Genomic DNA, 12,591 nt, shown 5'->3' with positions numbered 1-12,591 from the left:
CAGCTTGTTTACTACTGTACTGAAATTAGGGTCATATGTATTTCCCATGAATGTGCACTAGCAGTGAAAAAAAAAAAAAAGAGAAAAGGTACAAAAATACCTACAGAGACAAGGCTAAAGGCAGGGTCATGTCCTTTGCTCTCCCTTTATGGTGTAAACGACACCATTCTATTGAGCTGACGTAAACTGGCACGTCTGTGCTGCCAACACCTGGTCTTTAACTGATTCACACTGGCTTCAGAGTGCACCCTGCACATTCAATGCAAAACACTGCTTAATTTTAGCTGATAGGTAACACCTGAAAAAATCCAAGACCTTAATACTACTTTTACTGTTTTCCAGGGTTTTGCTTATTTACAGAGATGCTGTTACATTTTTGTGATAACACACTGGATTTGACCTTTGTTATATTGGCTGAAAGTGAAGGTACACCTTCTGCTTCCCTTGAAATCAATGTTTCAAAGAAAAAACCCTTCCTTTTCTTTCTCTCTTTTCTTATTTTCTTCGTTTTTACTCTAAGTCTTCTAATGCACTGATAAACATTAGTAGTGATTTCACCAATATGTGTCCACAGTTTGGGTTGTGTGGTTAGTGGTTTGCCTGGGAGGTAGGGGAGGATGCTGAATGCCTGTGCTCACATTAACTTGAGGGCAAAAATGCTCAGCCTCTTCCAGCATATAATATCCTATCCTACATCCACTGGGAGGTAAGGGGACTGTACCTCATACAAGGATCACAAAACTGAGTTCTGCGGATCAAGGTAACATTTTCTGCTTAAATTAGTGTCAAGTCTGCTCATTTGTTAATCTTGACAAGGAAAAAATGTCTTTAAAAATTACACTGTTTCATTGTGACATTTTAAAGAAACTGTAATTAAAAATATGGGTGTTATTTCTATGTTTCATCCAGTTTGACTACAAAGATTTAAAAAGAATTGACCTGAAGCCAAGTATTTAATTTGGGGTAAATTAATTTTAAAAATTAAATTACTTCAATTTTATTGGGTTTTGTAATAATTTGAAACCATACAGAGGCAAAACATCACTCATCTGCACAGGTCTAATGATGCCAAGGAAAACATGCTCAGTATATGACGACAGCAGAGGAAAGAAACAGATTTCCATGCTAGCTTTGCTGTCTATTCTATGCAATTTGCTTTGCTTTCCCAACCTGACTAAAGAAGTAGCATGCTACAGAATCTGCCTTAAAGTATCAAGGGGTGGCAGATCAAGGAAGAAGATAGATCTTAAGGCAGTTGTAGAGAGGGGCTAGCACACAAGATATGGAACCACGGGTATTATTCTCAAGGCCAATGTTTGTCAGTATCTTTATCCAAGGTGAGGAATAAACTTGAAATGACTGCTGGAAATATTTGACATTAGAATCTCTTAGAAAGTAAATAAAAGTAAATAATTTATACAGGCCAACAAGGTGCTCCTGGTAAAGTGAACATATATTTTAAAGGACCAATGCAAGATCGTGCAGCAAGAAGAAAAAATAAACGCATAAAGCGTGCTTACGATAAAGAACAATATCCTAGAAGGCAACTATTCAGTAAGAGACTTGAAGGTCACAGTATATAAGCCACTGGAAATAAGCTTTTGGTGTGATATTGCAGCAAGGAGAAAGCCTGGCAGCAGCTCAGTGAGAAGTTGGGAAGTCGTATGTAGTATCAATAATGCGGTTTATGCTGTACACATCAGGCTTTTCAAAAGGATTGCAAAGGGTTCAAAAAGTGACCTGGTGGATGGATATGATCCTATTGAAGGGGAGGTGGGGAAATAACTATGTGGAAGGCACAGCCACACATTGGACATGATCTTCTCATGCATACAGAGGAAAGAGACGTCTGCAAATAAATTGCTTTTTAATCCAGCAGAGGAAGACAGAAGGATAACCAATGATTAGGAATTAAATCTTGCTAAATGCAAACTTGAAGTAATTGCAATTACTTGAAAATTTTAATTATGATCTCAGTTAACCCCTGGGATAATTTTCCCAAGAATGTGGTGGTTTTCTGTGGCTTAGTTGTCAAATCAGACCTTCTTGGCTGAACAGGAAGTAATCACAAAAGGGTGGAATGAAATCTGTAAGGACACATCTACATGGAAAATCTGAGATCAAAATGGCACCCAGCCCTGAAAAGTACAACTCTCTGAAGGCTTATAGAAATTAATTCTGTAGTCCACTGAACTGAAATAAGCAGTTTGAGAAAGGTGGAATGCAATCTAAAAATCCTGTATTCCCCAGAGTGCTTTTAATAAGGAAATGGAAGTTAATGCTATGATCGCAAAGGGAAAGGTCTGCTTAAGGATGAAGTACTGTGAGTCTTTCTATACTGTTTTAGGTATCAGACTTAAATATATCATATGTGTCGAGGGATGTGCACACAACTACACTATTTTATCTGCTGAAGAACTAATAGGAAAGTCAACTACCTCCTGAACTAGGATTCTTTCTCAGTCCTACAAAACCTGGAGAAATAAGGCAGCAGCAAGAAAGGAACAGCCAGAGGAGCAAATGGGAAAAACTTTCCTTTTAAATAGACTTCCAGGCAATTCTTCAGGGAGTGTGGAAGAAACTGCTTTACACGGAAGGTGGAAGGAGGCAATGGGCTTAGGAAAACTGGCATTGCCTGCTTTGTACAGCGCTGGGAAGCTGGGAGCCAGATAAACAGGTGTAGGTTCCCCTGCTGATGCTGGTGGGGGGTTATTAGAGTAGAGAGCACCAGAGCCTGAATCCCGTGAAGCCAGGCATTGTTGATGCTCCAAGAAGGGACATGTTTCTTGAACCCCGCTGGCTCCTCACTTTCCTGAGAGGGAAAGAGGCTATTATTAGTAATCTGACTCAGGTCATAACCCAGCCAGCAGCTGGGGAAATAACAACTAGTAGTGTAAACAGGGGAACTGTGCTGCAGCCCCCTGTGTGTAAGCAGGAAAGGGAGTCAGTACAGGGAGGCTTGCAAAAGCAGTGACCCGTAATAAAAAGAGCAGTGCCTGGTTAGTCAGATCAAGCTCCTAAAATAGGCGCTTTTGATATAGGTTGGCCTCATTTGAGTCTTCACTTTTAAAATATACATTTTTCCTCGAGAATGTTGCTTAGAAACTGGTGATGGAAATGTGACACTCAGGCTTTAAAAATACATATTACAAACTTTAAGGTTAAATGTTTTAAACTGAGGCTAAGCTTTTTAGCTACTTGGTAGGGTTGCAGCCCCAAATGTTCAGGCTATAATTGAGATGCAAGGAAATTCTGATGTCTGGATGTTATTATTGGCCTGTGCTTGAGCTGACCTTGACTTTAGCACCTCTGCTTGTCTGGTTTACAGAGCTTCCTGGTGAGAGGAAGGCTCTCACATATACCCATTTTTTGTTCTACATCTGGTTGTCATCTGGGATAGAAACATCAGCCAGGGAGAACAAAACATCTTCTGGCCAGGGTTGGCACAAGTTCTGTATCAAACTGATGCAACTGGTGCTATGTACACTAAGATGAAAGTGTAATACATGAGAGCAAATGAATATAAACATTGCCATCTGCCGGCCTTGAAAACAGTGTTACCAAGCCACAGGCAGGTGGGACTGATATAACCACTGCAGTGTGCTACAAGTGGTCTCTCGTGATACAGCTGCTGAGGTGTAGCATTCAGAAAGCCACAGAAATAGTCTTGGAATAGTTATAGACAGACAGTCACAGAAATAGTTCATAAGATGAAAAGGAAAATGAGACTTCATTAGCTCAAATCATCAGCACAACATCCCTCTCTTACAGTGTATAACCCCACTGGGAAGCTGTACTACAATCATCTCATAATACTGATGTTGAAAACTGTCTCATGAAGTGCCATGAGTTACCACTCCCAAATCACATGCCTGCACAGCTAAATGAATTTGGCCATAGCAAAAAGTCACCAGCTGCAAGGGCTTGGATTCTCATCTCACTTTCGCACCTCTGCAGCAGAGGGCTTTATCAGGTCTGAACACTGATCTGTGCCACGTCCTTTCTCTAGTGTGCTTTCTTTGTCCTTCTCTCTTTGTCTGGGGGACTGCCAGAGCTGATGTTGAGCCTTTCTGAACAAGAGAGGGAATTGTCTCCTGGCTCTTGTGGCCCCACTTTGTGGTACAAAGCAGATTTAAGCAGGATGGGAGTTGGTGCTTATGCAACTTCTCTCTTTGCACAAATACTAAGACTCAGTTTCTTAATGCAGAGCTCCCAGGTCTGATCTCTTTGACAGCTGTTTTGTCCAAATGCAATCACTTATGGCTTTGCACACTTGGAATAAGATCAAGTAGAAATTGTCTTGCAATACAATCAGCTCATTCACTTACCAGGGAAGACTCAGCTGTCCTCTCCACTGGTAGAGGAACTTCAGTGAGATTCTGCCAGAAAACAGAGCCCACTGATTCAGTGGGGATTGTTCCTTACATATTTGTGGGCCTCATTATCTATCCTAAAATATCCTGGCTTACAAATCTTTTCTTGCACCCTGTAATTTAAATTAAAAAAACGTTGGTTTGTTTGTTTAGGGTTTTTTTTCAAAGACTTGTTTTGATTATGAAATTGAAGGGGTAGGAATGGAAGAGGATCATGTTTAAAAACCAGATTGTGCTACAGTTCAGCAGTAGAAGAGTATTCCAAAACAGAGCTGTGCACAGTGATTACTCTCAGTGCCTACGTGTCAGAATGCTTTAGGGATGAATATAAAAAATTACTAGTTACATGGCTGCACACATTCTTGTTTAACATTCATTAGTAATCAATGGAGAACATTCAAATTCTCTGTTGGTTTTAAGTCAGAAAAGCAATTAAGCATATACTGAAATACCACCTCACTTTGCTGCTTGCACAGCTCTGTGGAGGGAAGTCAAGGCAAGGCAAGGCAAGCCAAAAGACTGAGGTAGAATGAGAATTTATGTCCCTTTACTTCAGGTCAGACTGAAGACAGTTTGAGCCTGAAAGTGACAGCAGGAAATATCATGTGCAGATAACATAGCACTCTTTTTGTCAGGCTGTTTATGCTCACTTGCAAGCACTCTCAGCACTTGTCTTTATTTGTATGCTATCAGGCAATTACAGCATTTAATCTTCAGTGGAGTCACTCTTTTTTCTTTCTTTCGTGTGAACAGGCATGTCTCACTCAGTGGCAACCTTTGGCTCTGCCTTGTCTCCCTTGGCCTGAACTAGATCTTCTCTGCCAGACACTTTTGGAATCTTTCCTTGGTGGGTGGCAGGGGAAGGGGACACCCATTGCAGTGGGTGCTCTCTCAAGTGCTCCACAGGTCAGATGTCTGTAATGGGGTCATAAAACTGGAGAAAAGGACTACAAGTAGTTGGAAACCCTTGGCTCTTTAGTTCTTTCCTTGAACTAGTTTTCAGCACTAACCCAAACCTTGGAGAAGCACACTGGGAGACAGAGAAGAAATGGACAAGTATCTGCTTAAACTCAAGTATTTAGAAAATCAAGTCAAAAGCTACAAGATCGTTTAGAATGGTGTGAATATCTATGGCCTCCTTTAAGGGGTTTCATTTGCTTTGGGAAGGCCCATGCCATTCTCCTGAATATAGTTTGGCTGGTGAATACAGTTCTTCCTGTTTCCTTGCAGAATTTTGTTTCTCTTCTGAGGCTGTGTAAGGGCAGAACCTACTCACGTGAGAGAAGGGGAGAATGGCTAATCTGGCTAGTGTCATCATTCTACCAGACTACAGGAACATGAAAAATGTGACCTCCCTGTGCTACTTCTGGAAGTAGAAGTATACACAGAATGATGTAGGCAGCTGGTTCTGCTGGTTCATAATTCATGAGATGATGGTGAGTGGTCAGCAGCTGGTAATACAACAATGCTGACTACTCCAGTCCTTTCAACTAGTAACATATGAAGAAGGTGAAAAGTGTTGTGAGAAGTCACAACATTTGTCCAACAGGTTGGGAACTAGGAGTTTCGTTGTTTGGTTTTTTAAGGTCTTTGATACAATCTTAGCTCAGATTGGAACTGAACCCTCATGCCATGTGGATAGGTTCCCACCAGGCCAAAAATTAACAATACAGTTGAATCCTAATGGTTTCCCTAGCAGTGAAAAAGCAAAAAATAAAAAGGATCCTGGTCCTTGACAGTGTCTCAAATTAAGAAGATGTGCATTTGCATCTCTTCTGTTTGGTAATACTGGTACTACTTTTTAATCAAACAATAATAGAAAATAATAGAAAATCTGTGGTTTTGAGGTTGCTGACATGGTCTGCTTCACAGACAATAAATTCGCATAAGCAAAGTTGGTGCAGAAGGGGTTAGGACTTACAGCAAAGCTAGGGAGTGGTCTCTGCCATGCACAGTCAGTGTCAGTATTTTCATTCAGGATAAAATTACTTTTTAAGGGTGGAAGAACTTATGCATATAAATTCCACAGCTCAGTTTTGCACTGCAGGGTAAGAGACATTTTTCACAGTTATTGACAAAGGACATTCCAGCAACTAGTGAGATCTGGATTTCATTATATATTTTGGGCCAGAGTGCAAAAGTACTATCTGCCAGAAAAAATGTGGTCGAAGCATGTTTTATTAATATATTGGTGCTGTTCTTGGATTATACCCCCGTAGAGGCTCACATCTGAAATGAGACATCTGATTGGCTATATATTAGATAGCATTTCAAGGTTTATTTTTTGGATGAGATTCCCTTACAGTATACAGAGACCATGTATATTCCTATTTTTAAGCGTTCAGAGACAAACTCTCACTGCCCTTCCCCAAAAGATCATTACTGTATGCTCTTTAAGGAGCATGTTAGTGCCTGCGTACTAGAAGCACAAGTATTATTACAGTACAGTTAGTTCTTACTATTGAGTTTGGTACCTCTGTATGTATTTTATGACTGGAGAATGACTTTCTAGTCCAGGTAGCTTCTGTCTAAATGCATAGAGTAAAGCAGCCCAATGCTGTTAACATTTCTGTCCAATGAATGGGCTAAGCCACTGGAGAAACAGTGTCAGGAAGCCTGAGCAGACCTGGAAGACAAAAAGAAGTGCATTTATTTCCCTGTAACCTCACCTTGGAGAGTTATGTTAATGATAAAAACTCCCTGTCAAACCACAGTCTCCAAAAAGAACAAAAAAGAGGGAAATCTGTAAAACAGATTTCATCAAAGAAATACACAATAAAGACTGGTATTTCCATTGCTTGTTTTGCTTTCTTATCTTCATGTTAAGGGCAGCCTTGTATGTAAAGCCACATATGATTCTGATATATGGAACACAGCTGCCTTGAAATCAATGGCAAAGTTCCTGTGTCCAGTGAAGACTCTTGGATTTTGCTCATATTTATAGGATACAATTAGCTGAGAAGTTAAGAGAGACCACAGCCTTCCAAAATTAAAGAGGAGAGAGAAAGAAATGAGAAAGCAAGTATGTGGTGAAAGAGATCCCAGGTGAAATAATTGGTCCAAGTTTTCATGTCTGGATGTTGTTATTTTTTCCATAATTACTATAGCAAACTCCTGCTTCCAACCAGGGGAGGTGACCTGGGATTTTTCCAGTAGCAGTGGAAATTTAACACAAAAATGGCCAGAACTGTTAAAACTGTTTTACTCATGCATGTCAGCACTGGGAGAATCAAGATATAGCAGACATTGTTTAGTCAAAAGCAAAATTTTGTGAGTGTATGTGTGTGTTCATGCAATCAAAATGGAGACCAAGGAACTGAAAACTGCTGTCTACCAAGAAGAGATTGTCTTAAGTACCAAGTAATATACAATAATGTAGGCATGATAAAACATGATTTAGATATCTATTTCTTGCAGTTATCTTTGAAAGTCACATTGTTAGAATAGGGAAGTCTAATTTACACTGATACCACCTTCAACTGTGGAAGTATCTGGCACATCATATCTACTGCTTTTGGAAATGCCACTGTATTTGGACCTCCAGTTCTCTTCAGCATCCTTTCTACTGAGGTGATTAGTGTTAAACAGTCGCGCGATACAGATGCTTATAAAATAGCCAACTCACTTCACCTCCCATAAGGAATGATTTTCTAATCTCCAGAAGCATAAGGGCACATATCCATGCTCTGCAAAACCATTTGAGATCTATCACATCTCTGCGGGATACAAGGGAGATGATCAGAAGCTCACTCCATTTCCTTCCTTTTCCACATACTTTCTACTCTGATTTTCATTTGTGTTACTAGTATTATAGTTGCTAACCCTTCCAGAGGGGAAAAAAAGAAGCACAAAAAGCAAACAGAGAAGGCAACCCACATCCTATTATGGACTAACAACATTGCAATTTACCAAGAACTACCTACTGAAAAGTCTTGGTTTCACACATCCACTAATGCCCCCTGCTGCCCGTCAAAACTGTCTTCAAATATCTATTGCTAATAGTTGTCTGGTGCTAAAACTGGCCAACACTCTGAACCTATTTGTCCTTAATCTCACCCTTGCAAATATATTATTACATCTGATAAAACTTTATTCTTGCTGACTGCTAAAAATTCCTGTAAGGAGTAAGGTTTTGTTATTTTGTCCACAGTGGCTGTTAGTAGCCTGGCTGTAGCTGCAATGCTATTGGACCTGCAGTCAAAAATCTGGGACATCAAGAAAATATCTTCTTCAGGGGAATTATAATCTCTGTCGAGACAGGTGGATAGATAGATCTTAAGGGACATTGAGAGCATGGAGGCAGGAGTGCCAGGCCATTGTGGTAGTGCACCGGTGGCCAAAGTTATGTCAATTAACTCAGTGGCAGTGGTGTGGGGGCATCTTAGCAAAGAGAAGGTTTTAGCGGTTTTTAAGAAACAATACAAAGGAGAAGAATGAGCAGTTTTCCCCCAAATGTAACTGGCAAAATGTGATTTTATTCATCAACAGCGAGAAGCAAAGGAAGCTCAGTACAGAACTCAGTACAGCCTTTCATTACTTAGTTCATTTAAGGCGAGATCTCAAGTTTTTGTGTTAGAGAAATATTTCTTTATTGCTGTGCTGGTAGCCAAAAATGTCTGACATCTGCATGACTAACATCTGCATGCCATCATGCACAGCCAGATGGTGGGCTATAAAATGTCAAGAAGTTTTGGTAATGGAAAGATCAGCAGCAGACTGAAACACACACAGAACTATTTATAGAGGGAGAGATTTCATTTTCTTTGAGAAGAACAGTGCAAGTGATTGAGAGACTGAGAGACTGACTTAGGAGGAGGTAGTGAAAAAAGCAGATACATGAAGTTTAGGCAAATGACCAGCCACTAGCTTGTGACATGAAGAACCAGAGACCAGGAGATTTTCTCCTGGGAAGCCTAGAGCAATGAGATCACTGGTCAAAGGCAAGTCTAGGGTGAAGCTTCTGAGGCCAAGGAGGAGATGTTTTAGAACTTTGGAAGTAACATTCCAAGGGAGATAGCTCATGGAGCCGGAGTCACTTTAATCTGAGCTGGGCAAAGCACTAGAGGATATCTTGTTGGCAGGAGAATAAGTCCTAGATGATTGTACTGGCCTTTATCACCCATTCCATCTCAGTCTGGCATTCCAGTCCTGGACAGTATTGGATACGTACACACATTCCATGCAGAAAGAAGAAGGAAAATAGGAAATGCCCATCCAAGCTTCAGGTGTGACTTGACCTTATGTAAACATGAGCCTGCTGGCCCTGCAGAACAGGCGCAGTTCTCGGCGAGGGATCTGAGCTCTCCTAGGCTCACACATCATCAGCAAACTCATTAGCTAAACTGTAAAGGCACAACCAAATTGTTCTCCCCTTTCATTTCTGCCAATTCTAATGCCACTGGTGCACCTGCACAACTGTAATTGAACACAGACCTGGGAGGCAATTGGCAGTGCAGTTGTAATTCGGAGCTAAATTCAGCTGACAGCCCTGGTCCAGGTAAGTAGGAGACGAGATACTGGCTTGATTCCCAAAGCTCCCAGCAGAGTGGTAAGCTAGCTCCTAGCTATTATTTTTTAAATGTTAGGATTCCATGAGAAAATCTCAAGTATTAATAGACATAGGACCTGCCCATATAATTTTTAGAAAATCAGCTACATCACAAGCTTTAAGGGAAGGCAGTGAACGAATTGGCTGCTTGACATTAGAAATGTGCCTGATAGAGTTTCCAAGTTAGGGCCATATTCGGTATGGAAACAGCCCCAGCTTTTCCACTCTCACTGGTTTGAGTGGATTAGCTTGGTGGATTATACTTGCAGGAGTAGCAAGTAGGGTCTGTGGTAGAAAAAGAAAATAAATAATTTCTATGTGTTTATTCTTTCAGTTTATTCAAAAGAGATTTAAAATTGATGGGAGCTAGTACCCATAAACATAAACAGGTTCTCTGAGGAGTTGCAAATAACACAACCTTATTGTCTAAGCCTGTTACACAACCTTATCAGCCTTGTGGTTTGCCACTAAACTGTACCATAACTGTTTTGCAACGCCATCTAGTGCCACATGGGGATGCCTCAGAGGCGCTCAGAATACTGCTTTTCTCTGGTTCTATTGCACTGAATTGAACAGCCAATGGCTTTGCAAGGAGAAGAAATGTTTGCGTATAACAGCACTGACAATTAGACCAACAGATAGGAGAGGAGTTTTTGATCCACAGGATCTGACCTGTGAGTTTATTCTAAATGAAAAAAAAATTTCACTGAAGCAATAACTGGTTCCCAGGCACTATTGAAGTTGGGGTTTCACTCACAGTCCTAGCCAAGCTTCAGGTCTTGGTGTGAGGCTTCGTGATGTACTAATGTCCCTCTGCTTTTAATATCAGTGAAAAAAAACTTCTTCCATTTATGTTTAATGGAAAAATAGCCCCCAAATAAACATAGCATGTAAATTATACTAGTGCTCTTTTAGAGTGAATTAAAATACCCTTTCCTTAATTGTAGACCTATTAAGTGGAAACCTTGCTGAGAATTTACTGATGAGGTCCCCATTTGATGAGCCTGCTACATAGTAAGCTTCCAAGATTTATGAATCTCTGTGGAACGAAAAGGGAAAAGAGTGATGCAAGGTCACAGAAAAACCAATAACCTCCTTCTGTAATCTTTAGCCATCTAGAAATCCACAAATAATTTTTTCCCCATATTTTTTCAAACATTAATATTTTGGAAAGTGTTTAATTTATTGTTGGATTTTTTTACTTTGGAACTGATTTTTTTTCTCTACTTACAAAAAAAATAATGAAAACCTTATGCTTGAAAAATATTATGATTATGAGGAACGACGAAGCCCTTATCATCCTGTGACAAGTTTGTAACTAAATTCTCCCTCTTTCTAATGATATTTTTTACTCTGGTTCTTCATTTGCCATTCTTTACAGCACATAACAAGAAGTTACTTTGCATCTACCAAATTCTTCCCATCCTGTCCCCTTTAAGGATTCTGGCCGTTTCACAGTGCAAATGTTTGGTGGCATGTTTTTTGCACTGAACAGAAAGTTTTGGAACAATCCCTTAATCCAAAACAGACGTCTCTTTGCTCATCCTTCTCTCTAGCTGACTCTACAGCCGGAGGGCTGTGTGATTAAGGAATACGCAGCACACAGTGCAGACCAAACTCACCCGTAGGGGGAAAGATGGTACTTAAAACTTTTAAAACTTTCCACTCCTTGTGTACATGGGGCTAAAAAAAGCACATTCAGACTGGGGAAATTCTTCATCATCCTGGTGCCCTCTAGGAGGCAGCCTGTAGTTTGAACAGAAGCTATGAGGGGGTGTGCGATGCAGCAATAACTAGAAGCCCAGTTTGTGTGATAAGCCTATTTTACTCGTAAAATCTCTGACCACAGATCCATGCCTGTAGAAGGTAAGTTTCCTCTCTGTTATTCCAGGAAGCAAATGTAATAACACACTATGTGACAGGTCAGAAATACATGTGTCTAGGCATTGCGACGTGTTTTTATTAGAATCGAGTGAGACAATGCAGAACAATGCCATGGTGCCTTCATTTAGTACGTTCACTGAGCCATCTCAGGCCAGTGTTTATAAGAGGATCTGTACAGACTCATATAAATATAATCCTCAGTCCCTGTCGCGCCATTCACAAAGCAGATATTGTAGCAATGCTGGGGTTTTTTTCCTGTTTCACACATTGTGGCCTATCTTGGAGGATAATGTTGTCTATATCTATTATTTCCTATTTGAGATCGTAAACTGGAAGCTGACATTTAGCAATATGTAAGCCTTTGCAAGGCACTTCTGAAATAGTGCCTATGCCTCATGACAGCCTTTCATTAGCCACGGTTTGCAAATATGGAAACGAAGATTGTAGGAAATTTCAGTGGTTTGATCTGTCACTCCTTCTATTTGGAACAGACTTCAACAATGTCAAATTCTACTCCCTATTAGTCTGCATAGGACATGGACTCAGACCTGCTGTTCTTGAAAGTGGGTTTGTCACTCGTTAGCTCTTCTAGTCGATGAAACTATGCAGAAGGGGGGGAAAATACATGGACAAATATGGGGATGATCCTGCATTCTTGTGTATTACCTTGAAGAGCTTCCTAAGGATCTGACACAAGTTCTATAATTTTAATTCTAAAATGCATAATGCCATGTTAAAGCAGCCAGTCTTAGGACAATGTGTTTTTTTAACTCTGGAATGTATGAT

The sequence above is a fragment of the Pipra filicauda genome, unplaced genomic scaffold (genome assembly GCF_003945595.2).
Source record: "Pipra filicauda isolate LSUMZ 115617 unplaced genomic scaffold, ASM394559v2 scaffold64_size3178608_pilon, whole genome shotgun sequence".
NCBI lineage: Eukaryota > Metazoa > Chordata > Aves > Passeriformes > Pipridae > Pipra > Pipra filicauda.
The sequence above is the reverse complement of the archived record's forward strand: the minus strand, read 5'-3'. Positions refer to the sequence as shown.